The sequence below is a fragment of the Piliocolobus tephrosceles genome, chromosome 5 (genome assembly GCF_002776525.5).
Source record: "Piliocolobus tephrosceles isolate RC106 chromosome 5, ASM277652v3, whole genome shotgun sequence".
NCBI lineage: Eukaryota > Metazoa > Chordata > Mammalia > Primates > Cercopithecidae > Piliocolobus > Piliocolobus tephrosceles.
The window spans coordinates 50,282,015-50,297,421 of NC_045438.1; the positions used below are offsets into that span (position 1 = coordinate 50,282,015).

Below are 15,407 nucleotides of genomic sequence, written 5' to 3' on the forward strand. Positions count from 1 at the left end.
AAAAAAAAAAAAAAAAAAAAAAAATATATATATATATATATTTTTTTGGCCTGGCATGGTGCCTCACATCTCTAATCCAGCACTCTGGGAGGCCGAGGCGGGTGGATCATGAGGTCAGGAGTTCGAGACCAGCCTGGCCAATATGGTGAAACCTCGTCTCTACTAAAAAATACAAAAATTAGCTGGGCGTGGTGGTGTGTGCCTGTAGTTCCAGCTACTCAGGAGGCTGAGGCAGAAGAATCACTTGAAACTGGGAGGCGGAGGTTGCAGTGAGCCGAGATTGTGCTACTGCACTCCAGCCTGGGTGACAGGGTGACACTCCGTCTCAAAAAACAAAAAGAAATTTTTTTTTTTTCTTAAATCATCCTCAAGTTCATACTAAAAAACTCTTTTTGCCTGTTCAAAATTTAAAACCTTTGGGCCCCCAACTTCTATGAGCAATAAGCTAGTTGAGAAAGATCTGTACGTTCCAAAGGGAAGGTACAACACACACTTCGCAGGTGGCCAAGGATGATAATTAAAACAATGGATGAGAGAGTTCCTTCCAAATAAATTAAGGTCCAATCTCCCCAACCTCCAGGGCTAGTTGCTTACACAGAATCTGACTAGATTTCAGATTATAGATCAGCATTTGCTGCTTATCTTCCATGATTCTCTTTTTCTAGGAAGAGCGCTTACTGTGGCCCTTGTGTACTACGGTGAGTGAGTGAGGGGAAGAGAAAAGGAAGGGAGATAGAGAGAAACAGACACAGTGAGTGACAGACAGACAGAGTGCGCACACATGCAGCACACAGGACACATTACTTCACCATATCTGGACCTGATTAAGAGATTACTGGGCATGTGGACCATAGGATCCAAGAATCTTGCCTCTATCACTAATCAGGGCCCAATTTGTTAGCAAAGGAATAACTTAACATCATGAACATCTTTCCACAGTAATAGGTGTCATTTATTTATTTATTTATTTATTTATTTATTTATTTATTTATTTTGAGACGGAGTTTCGCTCTTGTCACCCAGGCTGGAGTGCAATGGTGTGATCTTGGCTCACCGCAACCTTCACCTCCCGGGTTCAAGCAATTCTCCTGCCTCAGCCTCCCAAGTAGCTGGGATTACAGGCATGTGCCACTATACCCAGTTAATTTTCTATTTTTAGTAGAGACAGAGTTTCTCCATGCTGGTCAGGCTGGTCCCGGACTCCTGACCTCAGGGGACCGCCCTTGTTGGCCTCCCAAAGTGCTGGGACTACAGGTGTGAGCCACTGCGCCCAGCCACATTTTATCTTTTATTCTCTCTTTTCTTTTTTGATAGAGATGAGGGTCTCGCTATGTTGACGAGGCTGGTCTCAAACTCCTGGCCTCAAGCAGTCCTCCCATCTCGGCATCCCAAAGTGCTGGGATTACAGGCGTGAGCCACCATGCCCAGCCAGTGTCATGTTTGTTTGATTCTAAGCATGCTTTTCTACATTTTAATATTTCTAAAATTTAGGGCCAGGTGCAGTGGCTCATGCCTGTAATCCCAAAACTTTTGGAGGCTGAAGTGGGCGGATCTCTTGAGCCCAGGTGTTTGAGACTAGCCTGGGCAACAAAGTGAGACCCTATCTCTAGAAAAAACTTAAAAAATCAGCTAAGTATGTTGGTGTGCACCTGCAGTCCCAGCTACTGGAGAGACTGAGATGGGACGATCAATTGAGGTGGGAGGATCAATAGAGCCCAGGAGGTCAAGGCTGTAGTGAGCCGTGATTTTGCCACTACACTCCAGCCTGGGCTGGAGTCTGAGCAAAACTCTGTCCCAGAAAAAAAAATTATAATAAATAAATAGAGTATATCTTAAGATCAACCCTTGGGCCCCCAACTTCTATGAGCAATAAGCTAGTTGAGAAAGATTTGTACCTTCCAAAGAGAAAATATTCACCCAACACACACTTCACAGGTGGCCAGGGATAATAATTAAAACAATGGCTGAGAGTTCCTTCCAAATAAATCAAGGTCCAATCTCCCCTCCAAAGCAGAGAAGTTCTAGAGTAGCAGTCATTGCACATGCCTAACTTAACCACAAAATAAAAGCTGAAATCTCTTTGTTACCTCAATTGTATTATTTTCTTTTTTTGTTTTCTTGAGACAGAGTCTCGCTCTGTTGCCCAGGCTGGAGTGCAATGGCACCATCTCGGCTCACTGCAACCTCCACCTCCCAGGTTCAAGCAATTCTCCTGCCTCAGCTTCCCAAGTAACTGGGATTACAGGCGTCCACCACCACACCCGGCTAATTTTTAGTACTTTTAGTAGAGATGGGGTTTCACCATGTTGCCCAGGCTGGTCTCAAACACCTGACCTCAGGTGATTCAACCGCCTTGGCCTCCCAAAGTGCTGCGATTACAGGCATGAGCCACCATACCCGGCCAATTGTAATATTTTCATTGGCAGCACCATATATGATGCTCAAAATGTTTTTTCTTTTTTTCTGTTTTGTTTTTGTTTGTTTGTTTTTTTTGAGAAGCAGTTTCTCTCTTGTTGCCCAGGTTGGAGTGCAATGGCGCAATCTCAGTTCACTGCAACCTCTGCCTCCCGGGTTCAAGAGATTCTCCTGCCTTAGCCTCCCAAGTAGCTGGAATTACAGGCATGTGCCATCATGTGTGGCTAATTTTTGTATTTTTAGTAGAGACAGGGTTTCACCATGTTGGCCAGGGTAGTCTTGAACTCCTGATCTCAGGTGATCCACCTGCCTCAACCTCCCAAAGTGCTGGGATTATAGGCATGAGTCTCACTCCGTTGCCCAGGCTGGAGTGTAGTGCCATATTCTGGCTCACTGCAACCTCTGCTTCCCAAGTTCAAGTGATTCTCATGCCTCAGCCTCTGGAGTAGCTGGGACTACAGGTACCCACCACCACACACAGCTAATTTTTGTATTTTTAGTAGAGACAGGGGTGCGCCATGTTGGCCAGGTTGGTCTTGAGCTCCTGACCTCATGTGATCCATCCATCTCAGTCTCCCAAAGTGCTGGGATTACAAACATGAGGTACCCACCTGGCTATTACTACTTTTGTAAATGGAGATGGAGAGCTTGCTAGGTTGCCCAGGCTGGCCTCAAACTCCTGAATTCAAGTGTTCCTCCTGCCTCAGCTTCCCAAAATACTGGGATTACACCATGCCTGGCCCACAAAATGTTTTGAAAAGATTCCATTGTGATATATAGTATTGTGCACTCAAACTGTCATTCAATAGACAATGCAATTAAAGGCATAATTATTAAATTAAAGCAAGATCACAGAATTTTCAAAGGTAAGACAGACTCAAAATCTGTCAAAACTTTTGCAGTTATCTTCAGAGGAAGCTGTTTAATTTCCAGCAATAAGTAATTCAATTAAGAAGAAAAAAAAAAACTAAGCAAAAAGGAAAGCAAAATCCCAGTATTCTTCAATATACCTTAAAATTATACACACAATCATAAAGACAACATAGGTTAAGATAATTAACTAGCATTATGAAAAGCAGCCTGTTATCATGATGTTGCATTAACTACCCAAAGTAATTCAGAAGAATCCTAGATTCTGAATGTGAATAAGGCTAAGACTCAAACTTTATTGTGACAAAAATAGTAAACAATTGAACGAATAAATGTATGCTAGTGATTATTAATAAAAGCTTTATGTTTACTTTCTTCCCGCTAAAAAATTGCTACTAAATAGATGGCTTATCTTAGAGTTAGTGGTATTTCAGAACTGAGAAAATATGATAGTTCAACCTCATTCCTTTAAATACCTTGATATTGAACTTCATCATGTATATGTACTATTTTTATTTTATTTATTTATTTATTTATTTATTTTTGAGACGGAGCCTCACTCTGTCGCAGGCTAGAGTGCAGTAGTGCTATCTTGGCTCACTGCAACCTCTGTCTCCCAGGTTCAAGTGATTCTCCTGCCTCAGCCTTACAAGTAGCTGGGACTACAGGCGTGCGCCACCACACCCAGCTAATTTTTGTATTTTTAGTAGAGATGGGGTTTCACCATGTTGGCCAGGCTGGTCTTGAACTCCTAGACCTCAGGTAATCCGCCCACCTTGGCCTCCCAAAGTGCTGGTTACAGGCGTGAGCCACCACGTCTGGCCAGATGTACTATTATTTATAAACCCCTGACTGATGGACATTTAGGTTGTTCCTCATTTTTTTGCTAATGTAAAATAATACTGCAAACTGATAACTTCAATTAAACTGGTAATGTTCTAGTTCTGAGGACAGGTGGTAAGTTCATGGATGTTCATTTTATTATACTTCATAGTTTAATAAAATGAACATATATATAATATATAGCGCATATTCCTTGCACATAACAAAAATTGTGAACAAAAAAAATTGCTGCAATAAAAATTCTTGTGCACACATTGCTGAGCATTTTCCTTAAAATAAATTCCCAGAAGTGGAATTGCTGGATCAAAGAGAATACATATTTAAAATTCTAATACTTATTGTCAGACTGCCTTCTAGAAAGTTATACTAATTTTATAATCCCCACAACAAGGTATGGTTAATACTGGCATTACTAAATCTCAATAATCTTTGCTGCTATGACATGTGAAAATTCAAATTATTACTAGGCAAAGAGAATTTTTAAACTAATTCTTCAAAGCAAAACTGCTTACCTTTTTAACCCACGCTACAATGGGGCCAGATTCATCTTAATAATCAATTCTGATCATGTCACCTACCTACTACATAACTTTCAACGACTTTTAACCTCATGGTTAAAGTAAGAGCTCTGGAATCAAACTGCCTTGGTATGACAAATCGCCATTTTTAAAAAAAAATGTTCAGACCCTCATCAAAAATACAAACATCAACAAACAAGTATCACTGATTAGCTTGTCCAACTTAGGGGAAAAAAATGGTACCATTACATAAGATTTCAAACTGTTAACTTGGGTTGAATTAAGTTTACCAGAAAAGTACCCTGGCTGAGTGCAGTAGTGCACCTGTAGTCTCAACTACTTGAGAGGCTGTGGTGGGAGGATTGCTGGAGCCCAGGAGTTGGAATCCAGCACAGGCAAGATAGCGAGTTCCCATCTTTAAAGGAAACTGCATATTGATATTTTCTTCAGTTCACTTTCTAGTAATTGTCGGATCAAAAGTGAAAGCAACACTGTATCTTCATGCTGAAAAATGACTGCTGTTTCTACTTGGCGAAAATGTTATTCAATGACTAAATAACTTTTGTGATGTATAACAATCTCCCATTAATATAAATAAAACATCTACAATAACTAAACAACCAGGGTTAGAACCGTTCCAAGACTATTTATACAGAACAACAAGGACTTGCAATAAAAACAAAACAAAAATAAAAACGACCTATACAATGAAAGCCAGATATTATACATTAAAAATGTAGTAGAAGTATTTTTTGGTGAGCAGCAAGGCATATTTAATCAATATTTAGGCATAGAATGTGCCATTCCAAGCATGGACCATGATCTAGTTTCTTGCAGTAGCAGCCAACTGGACTAACACAGTGCTACTTCTTTTACTGTTCAAATTCCTCCACTGCCTTAGGGAATCAACTACCCTACTTTACAGAGATAAGCTTTGTTTTCGTAGCAGAGAACATTCATTCCAATTATAATGTCCTAGCTTTTCTTCCTCATGGAGGAAATTTGATAAAAAAAATTTTAACCTTCAATAAATAATTCGTAAAGGTCTGACAAGTTTCATGATCGCTAACATTCAAATCCATTTCCAAAACTGGAGTTATACAATATACTTCTGTGCATGAGATTATACTTATTGTTCACTAGATTTATGAATAACTTCTGGAGGACGATACATGTTTTAAAAGTCGTATTAACATATAAGTTGGCAAACATTAAATTTTGTTCCCTTAGAAATTGACAGTCAGAACAGTGATAAATCAAGTCATCTGAGAGTCACTGTTGCCTTAATTGTCGTTCTTTCATTTGCTGTATTTATATACACACTGCTACTCCATGAAGACCTCTCCATCTTTCCCACCACTTCCAGCTAAGAACAGTAACCTAAAATCACACTGAACTAGACATAAGAGACTCCAAGGATTTCTCCAAGGTATACCTAGGATCACGGCCCTCTGGGATTCAAAGAACTGTAGCCCTTTTACTGCAATTTTCCTTCAGAACCACCTTTCCCGTTCCTTCCCTCCTGGACACCGCCGACTCGCGTGTTGGGGGTGGGGTGGGAGACCGTCGGCGCAAGGCCGCCAGCAAGACAGGCTCTACCCAGCCAAACCTGCACCTCCGAGGCCGAAAAGCCTGGGGCTCTTCCTGCAGCACCGGGCGCGGCCAACCCTCGCTTCCCCAGGGCAGGGCTCAGCTCGGGTCAATGCAACCAGCCAAGTCAGGCCCGGAGAGGGCCGGCTCTGCCCGCCAGTCCACAGCAACCTCTGGACCCTCGCCAGCGGGGATGGGCGTGGGCCCCGGCGGCCACCGCCCCGCCAACTCGAGCAAGGGAGGAGAGCACCCGCTACGCCGGCCCCGGACCTACCTGGAGGGGAGAGCAGAGCTCCTGGACAGCGGCCACGGGCCTGAGGGCGGACGCCGAGGCGGCCGGAGCCCGTCCCAGCAACTCCAAGTATCCCTGGTGGGGCAGAGCGGGGAAAGAAGCGGGCCGGCTGCCGCGGGCCAGCGCGACCCGTCGCGGGGGTCGCGAGGACCTGGCTCTCCCCTTACCACCACCACACCGCCGCCGCCGCCATTTTGCCTTCCACTCTGTCGCCGCCGCCGCACTCTGCTGCAGGTTTCCCGGATGTGGGCATTTCCCGGCGTCGCTTGCGCGGGGGCAGAGGACTGGGGGCTTCTGCCCGCCCGGCTGCTGCGAGGGAATACACAGCCAGCGGCCTCCGGGCCTCGTTGCGTCGCCCGCCGCTCTGATCGTCCGTGAGCGTCGCCCCACTTCGCTCCCGCCTGCCCCTGCCCAGACGACTCGCCCGCGGTGGGTTAAGGCTCTCTCCCGTTGATTCAATCCTTTTTCCCATTGATCTATTTCTCTGGACCGAGTAGGGATGCGCATATCACGGAGCTACGTTCTCACAAGGGAACAACTGTGAGTCGCTCTGGGAAACCTTGCTGTGGACTTCAGAATTAGAGATTTTTGGCGCTTTGAAATAAAATTTTATTCTTGCTTAGCGTTCTTTCCCTGAACAAGCCTGTGAGCTTCCAGCATCTGTATTTTCTGAATCAGGCAGATAAGAAATTCTTGAGCCAGGACCGATTGATTAGCAGCAGTTTAGAGATCTTATCTGTCAACCGCATCCGTAGAAGGAGGTCGTTATTGCCATAATTGGAGTAACGGTGATGGTGTGACAAGAGGTTTTACTTATTGTTAAGCTGAATGTAAAGTGTGGGACGGGATCGTTGGGTTTGATGTATAAGATACCGTCTACCCTTTGTGAAGAGCGCCTTTGCCAGTTTTTCCTCTAGGAAATATACAGCTGGCGTTTTTAAGTACCTCCTTTCGTAATTTTTCTACTACGGACTATAAAAAAATTAAAGACATTTTTTTTCTGACGTTAAAGTAGTAACTGGCTACTTACTGTATCCAGAAATCCAAATGTGAAAACCTGGTAAATATTATGTTCTGGCTGGGCGCGGTGGCTCACGCCTGTAATCCCAGCACTTTGGGAGGCCAAGGCGGGCGGATCACGAGGTCAGCAGATCGAGACCATCCTGGCTAACACGGTGAAACCCCGTCTGTACTAAAAAATCCAAAAAAATTAGCCGGGCAAGGTGGCATGCGCCTGAAGCCCCAACTACTTGGGAGGCTGAGGCAGGAGAATGGCGTGAACCCAGGAGGTGGAGCTTGCAGTGAGCCGAAATCGCGCCACTGCACTCCAACCTGGGCGACACAGCGAGACTCTGTCTCAAAAAAAAAAAAAAAAAAAGATTATGTTCCAAGAATATTTGGTTGAAAGCCTATTTTCTACAAGCACAGAGTTTGTAGAAGGTAGACAATGTGACCCAAGGTGGGTCACTAAAGAGCTTACTTTCTTCAACGGAAGGGTGACCCATGAAAACGTTTTCAGCCCTAAAATTACATGAATTGTAGGAATCTGATATGTCCACAGGTCTACTTGCCCTATCCAAAAGGATTCTGCATCTGGAAGAACAGACTGCCCCCAGAATCCTGTCACCTCTGTCATCAACCAATGGTACTCAATGCTCTCTAAACCTAAAGGAAAGTATCTCCACAAACTCTCGTCTGTGGGGAAATTCCTAGATAATTTAGGGAGCTGAGTAAATTGCTCTGTGTAGGACTAGGAGGCTTACTCCTGTAAAGTAGGGCGAGAGATGAAAGAGCAGGGAAAGGAGAGGTGCAATGATCAGGAAGAGAACAAACCGACCAGATGAAAAGCAGCGGGGACTGTAGGTGCCGAGAGTGCTGATGGTTGGGGAAATACTTACTGTGGGTGCTGGATGTGTGTGTGGGAATGGCGATACCTGCCATCGCATTTGCAGGTTTTTATATTATTGTGATGGAAGATCTTGGTCCAGTTTCAGCCTACTCAACTCTTCAGTGCTTCATGGAAATGGGGCTTTTTTGTTTTTAGCAATAGATGTAGAGTCCGATTTCATGCTTGGGTGACCTTAGAAAGGAAGGAGGGGGCAGTGTACATAGAAGTAGTCTGGAGACCAGTGTGGCCCTGAGAACATAAACCCTTCCAGAAATTCATGCAATCTTAGGGTAAGACATCAGACTATGTGCCACCCACTCTTAAGGAATGGGGAATTGTGCTCCATCATCTTGACTCTGTCTCAAATAAATAAAGTGGAGAATTCAAATACATTATTTGAAATTCTGCAGATTTATCCCTTCTCCTTCATTTATTTATTCAAACATTTATTGGCCTGGCGTGGTAGTTCACACCTATAATCCTAGCACTTTGGGAGACGAGGTGGGCGGATCACTTAAGTCAGGAGCTCGAGACTAGCCTGGCCAACATGGTGAAACCTTGTCTCTACTAAAAATACAAAAAATCGGCCATGGTGGGCACATGCCTGTAGTCCAGCTACTTGGGAGGCTGAGGCAGGAGAATCGCTTGAACTCAGGAGGTGGAGGTTGCAGTGAGCTGAGATTGTACCACTGCACTCCAGTCTGGTTGACAAAGCAAGGGTGCATCTTACATAAAAATAAATAAACAAATAAACAAAAGAAAAACCCTTTATGTCAGTATGGCCTCATGGATATTTATTTTATGCTTTGGGTATTTATTTTGTTGCTCAAGTTGTTTCAGTTTTGGCCACTGGAACTCTTTCAGTTGGCTTGTCATATGTGTGTGTGTGTTTTAAAGAACTTTCTGCCCAGTTTGGTGGCTCACCCCTTTAATCGCAGCACTTCTGGAGGCTGAGACAGGAGAATCACTTGAGCCCAAGAGTTCGAGACCAGCCTGGGTAACATAGCAAGACCTCATCTCTATAAATCAGCCAGGTGTGGTGGTACACAACTGTAGTCCCAGCTACCCAGGAGGCTGAGGCAGAAGGATCGCCTGAGCCCAGGAGGCCAACACTGCAGTAAGCCGAGATCTAGCCACTGCACTTCAGCCTGGGTGACAAAGCAAGACCTCACCTTTAAAAAAAAAAAAAAAGAACTTTCATATTTTCAGGCAGCACAAGATGCTCCAAAATCTTTTTTTTTTTTTTTTTTTAGATGGGGTCTCACTCTGTCACCCAAGTTGAAGTGCAGTGATATAATTATGGCTCACTGCAGCTTCAACCACCAGGACTCAGGTGATCCTCCTGCCTCAGCATCCAAGTAGCTTGGGATTACAGGCGCAGGCCACCACGACTGACTAATTTTTTTTTTTTTTTTTTTTGAGACCAAGTTTTGTTCTTGTTGCCCAGGCTGGAATGCAGCAGTCCATCTCGGCTCACTGCAACCTCCGCCTGCTGGGTTCAAGCAATTCTCCTGCCTCAGCGTTCCTGAGTAGCTGGGATTACAGGCATGCACCACCATGCCCAGCTAATTTTGTAGTTTTAGTAGAGAAGGGGTTTCTCCATGTTGGTCAGGCTGGTCTTGAACTCCCGACCTCAGATGATCTGCCCGCCTCAGCCTCCCAAAGTGCTGGGATTACAGGCGTGAGCCACCATGCCCGGCATGCCTAATTTTTGTATTTTTTGTAGAGACCACCTCTCCCTATGTCTCCCAGGCTGGCCTTGAACTCCTGAGCTCAAGTGATCTGCCCGCTTTGGCCTCCCAAAGTGTGGGATTACAAGCGTGAGCCACCACACCCAGTTCTCCAAGTTATCTTGTATATTTCTTGCCCGGGTTCAGGGATCATCATTCCTCCAAGGCTCCTTGGTTCCTTTTATTGGAATATGGTATAAGAAACCAAATCTGGGTGTTAGATGTATGCCTTGCTTCTGGTGTATCATGGATTCTAGGACCTCTCTGGCTAAGATTTTTTAAAGTTTATTCTACCCTATAGAGGGGTAAAAACTCTTCTGATTTTTTTGCAGCTACATTTAAAAAAATATTTTAATTAAATTTAAATTTAATTTAGTTTTGAGTCATGCTGCCACCCAGGCTAGAATGCAATGGTTCACTCACTGCAACCTCTGCCTCCCAAGCTCAAGCAATCCTCCTGGCTCAGCCTCCCAAAGTGCTGGGATTACAGGCATGAGCCACCTTGCCCGGCTGAACCTTATTTTAAATTAACATTATCTGATCAGCCAGCTTCCAGTCATTCTACTTCTCCTGCACCCCCTGGAATTTTCTGCCCTTTTTGTACATATTGAATGTAGGGAAATGTTGGGAACTGGCTCAATGCTAAGATGACTGTGGCCCAGGACCTCGCTGGTAATTGTTTTACATTGCCGTTTAACATTAATGGTGGGTCAGAATGATACCAATAAGGGTTCAAATAAAATAGTTGCATATCATATATTGGGTCTCCCCAAGCTTCATATCTGTAAAACAAGAGCACGACTACTGTTCAGACCTTCATTTTTTTTTTGAAACAGTTTCGCTGGTTTCCCAGGCTGGAGTGCAATGGAACGATCTCCGCTCATCGCAACCTCCGCCTCCTGGGTTCAAGCGATTCTCCTGCCTCAGCCTCCAGAGTAGCTGGGATTACAGGCATGCGCCAATATGCCTGGCTAATATTCTTTTTTTTTTTTTAAGTAGAGATGGGGTTTCACCGTGTTGGTGTTGGTCAGGCTGGCCTTGAACTACCGACCTCAGGTGATCCGCCTGCCTCGGCCTCCCAAAGTGCTGGGATTACAGGTGTGAGCCACTGTGCCCGGCCCAATTTTTTTTTTTTTTTTTTTTTTTTGAGATGGAGTCTTGCTCTGTTGCCAGGCTAGAGTGCAGTGGCACAATCTCAGCTCACTGCAACCTCTGCCTCCTGGGTTCAAGCGATTCTCCTGCCTCAGCCTCCCGAGTAGCTGGGACTACAGGCGCCTGTCACCATGCCAGGCTAATTTTTGTGTTTTTAGTAGAGACGGGGTTTCACCATGTTGGTCTTCAACACCTGACCTCAGGTGATCCACCCACCTCGGCCTCCCAAAGTGCTGGGATTACAGGCGTGAGGCACCATACCTGGCCAGACCTTCTGTTAGTCTGAGCTAGATACTATTGATACCATAAGCTTAACTAAAGGCTCGATATAAACTATATACTGTTGAGTTTAGTATGCTTCTTGGACAAGAGTCTAGAGTGGATTATTAAAAGGATGTTTCCATAATACAATTAAATAGAAGTACTATTCACAAAGGACCAAGAATTTTTCAATTATGCCAAATTTTTGATAGTATAACTATAGCACATTTTCTCACAATAACCTTGTAAATAAGATAAATGGAATGAAACGTCAATAATTAGGTTGTTTTATTTTTTTATTTATTTATTTTTTTTTGAGACGGAGTCTCGCTCTGTCGCCTGGGCTGGAGTGCAGTGGCCGGATCTCAGCTCACTGCAAGCTCCGCCTCCCGGGTTCACGCCATTCTCCTGCCTCAGCCTCCGGAGTAGCTGGGACTACAGGCACCCGCCACCTCGTCCGGCTAGATTTTTGTATTTTTTTTAGTTGAGACAGGGTTTCACCAGGTTAGCCAGGATGGTCTCGATCTCCTGACCTCGTGATCCGCCCGTCTCGGCCTCCCAAAGTGCTGGGATTACAGGCTTGAGCCACCGCGCCTGGCCTAATTAGGTTGTTTTATAAATATTTCAGTAACTGTAGCCAAATAGCAAAGATTCATGTTTCACTGATAATTGAGAAGACTCCAGCAGTGGGCCTAAGACCTTCATTTCATTTAACATCTTTTCTGGCTGGGCATGGTGGCTCTTGTCTGTAATCCTAGCACTTTGGGAGGCCAAGGCAAGCAAATTGCTTTAGCCCAGGAGTTCAAGACCAGCCTGGGCAATATAGTGAAACCCCATCTCAATAAAAATTGCAAAAATTAGTCAGGCTTGGTGGGACATGCTTGCAGTCTCAGATTGGGAGACTGAGGTGGGAGGATCGCTTGGGCTCAGGTCGAGGCTGCAGTGAGCCGGGGATCACACCACTGCACTCCAGCCTGGGTGACACAGTGAAATCCTGTCTCAAACATCTTTCCTAATCAATGGGATGAAAGTGGAGAGAGCATGCTGGGCTAATTATGTAGAAAATAATAGCTTCTACAAAAGATTCAAAGAAAATTGTTATTCCTTTCCTATACTGAAATAAAATTTTTCTTAGAACAAGAAAGATAGGCCCATATTAAGGATTAAAAACCATTTGTATTAACTCCCAAATATAGGAAGTGTGGCTTAGGAGTATCACATGTGAACACTTCAGAAGCTGAGATAGCATTACAAAGGAATATCATTCCTATTAACAGGATGGCAAGGTTTCTGTCATAATCAGCAAGGCAGACAATATATGAAAAAGTGTTTATCTTAGAAGTCACACTTAAAAGAGGGCCTCTGGCTGAGCACAGTGGCTCATGCCTATAATCCCAGCACTTTGGGAGGCTGAGAAGGGTGGTTCACTTGAGGTCAGAAGTTCAAGACCAGCCTGGCCAACATGGTGAAACCCCGTCTCTACCCCATCTCTACTAAAAATACAAAAAATTAGCTGGGCGCACACCTGTAATCCCTGCTACTCGGGAGGCTGAGACAGAATTGCTTGAACCTGGGAGGCGGAGGTTGCAGTGAGCTGAGATCATCCCACTGCGCTCCTGCCTGGGCGACAGAGCGAGACTTAAGTCTCAAAAAAAAAAAAAAGGCCTTTGACAAAGTGGAGTAATTTTTAAAGGGAAAACAAGGTTGTGAAAACTAGGTCAATTAACAGTGACTCATTGCTTACTATGGTTCAGATACTGTTAAACACTGTTACACTAAGACATGGGCCCTGTTCTTGATCTTGTGGACCAGCAGGGGGAGACGGGCTTCTTAACACACTGCTTTGCGCACAATTTGAGTTCTGCACAGTGGGCCTTTGAAACAGAGTGCAATTTAGTCCGGATTGCTAGAGGCCAGTAAAAGCTGTCTGGAGAAAATGACAACTAGAAGGAGTCTTGAAGGATAAGAAGGATTTAGCCAAAAATGGCAAGAAAGAGTGAGAAGGAAACCTTCACTGGAGAGACTATAATAATCAATTTTGAATATTTGAATATGTGATGAGAGGAATTTTGTGTGTGTGGCTCCTGAGATAAGACAGATGGAAGCAAATTTCAGTTCAGTATATGAAAATTCATTTATTTAGTGAAACCCTACATTAAAGTATCCCAACACAAAGCAGATTCGAATATAACATAATTGGTAATTGGCTCATCTCATAGGCTCACATCATCAGTGTGTTAATATACAACAGGACTGTACCCTTTTACAGGATTGAGTGTTTTGGATCCCACTCACATGCTAGAACTCTGCCATAAAGCTGTATCAATTAGAGTTGTTCAAATGTGAAGCTGCATTGGAAAATGGGAAACTTTATCACCATATATATGTATATTTTTTGAGATGGAGTTTTGCTCTTTTGCCCAGGCCGGAGTGAAGTGCACGATCTTGGGTCACTGCAACTTCTGCCTGCCGGGTTCAAGCAATTCTCCTGCTTCAGCCTCCCGAGTAGCTGGGATTATAGATGCCTGCCACCACACCCGGTTAATTTTTTTTTCACATTTTTAGTAGAGACGGGGTTTCGCCATGTTGGCCAGGCTGATCTCGAGCTCCTGACCTCAGGTGCTCCACCCACCTCTGCCTCCCAAAGTGCTAGCATTACAAGTGTGAGCCACCGTGCCTGGCCACTATATGTTTTTAAGTATAGGTTTGATGATACTGTGTTGAGAATACCATAGAAGGGATGATGAAATTTAGGCTGGAGATGATCACCAAGGTACTTTCTACCTCTAAGATCCTGCAACCCTTGAAAGACACTGTATTTGATGGTTCATAAATAAAGGCAGTGACAATGAACAAATTCGTAAATTACGGTATTATATGACATAAAGCTTAGTTTCATATTAAAATTGGCAGAACTTGTCAATTGGCATGAAATGTAATGCTGTTAAAATATACTTTCTCTTATGGTTACAAATACTCAGTGGCTCGCGCCTGTAATCCCAGCACTTTGGGAGGCCAAGGCAGGCGGATCATCTGAGGTCCAGAGTTCGAGACCAGCCTGACCAACATGGAGAAATCCCATCTCTACTAAACATACAAAATTAGCTGGGCATGGTGGACAGGACAATATGATGTGGTCTTAATAGTGCAACTACAGGACAATATGCTGTCATTTAACATGTTCTTTCGTCTCCTGTAGTGTCTGTAAAACACAGGTAAATCAGGTTCAGTTTTGTTGCTAGGAGATGGGGAAGGACAGCTAGGCTGAAAACAGTCCTTGAAATGATATTTAGGGTAACAGCAATTATCCAAATTATCTGGTTTACTTTTCAGTGCTGGGAAAAAACCTACCCTGAGCTGAATAGGTGTATGGTTTTTACTTACTCCTGAAGTGCCACAAAATAAAAGACAAGTAGTTTATTCTGGGCAAGAATATTTCATAGGTGGTGTTATTCACTCCTTTTATATTACATCAGGAAGCACATAATATCTACTTGTCTACTTTTGTGATATTAAGATTGACAAGAGGCCAGGCACAGTGGTTCAGGTCTGTAATCCAAGCACTTTGGAAAACCAAGGGAGGAGGATTGCTTGAGGCTAGGAGTTCAAGACCAGCCTGGGCAATATAGTGAGACCCTATCTCTACAAAAAAGTTAAAAAAATTAGCTGGATGTGGTGGCACACACTTGTAGTCCCAGCTACTTAGGATGCTGAGGTGAGAGGATTGCTTGAGCTTGGGAGGTTGAGGCTGCAGTAAGCTGTGATCATGCCACTGCACTTCAGCCTGCGTCACAGAGCAAGATCCTGTCTCCCCTACCAACGCCCCACCAAAAAAAGTGTGTGTGTGT

General features: G+C 44.1%; 1 protein-coding gene and 1 pseudogene across 4 annotated transcripts in view; one reads left to right on the forward strand and one right to left on the reverse strand.

The window, feature by feature from the left end:
* The window catches only part of LATS1 (large tumor suppressor kinase 1), a 58,007-nt gene extending 51,094 nt beyond the window's left edge, over nucleotides 1–6,913 (reverse strand). Inside the window, exon 1 of one of the 3 annotated variants that reach the window (XR_002725583.2) lies at nucleotides 6,511–6,883. The gene's annotated coding sequence lies outside the window, so the exon portion shown is untranslated. Of the gene's footprint in view, nucleotides 1–6,510 lie in introns of all 3 variants that reach the window. The other 2 variants (XM_023188431.1, XM_023188432.2) reach the window with 2 other exon arrangements.
* LOC111523659 lies at nucleotides 6,349–7,539 on the forward strand (annotated as a pseudogene). Its single transcript, XR_002725584.1, has one exon. The product of XR_002725584.1 is annotated as an uncharacterized LOC111523659 (transcript).
* The last annotated feature ends 7,868 nt before the right edge of the window (nucleotides 7,540–15,407 follow it).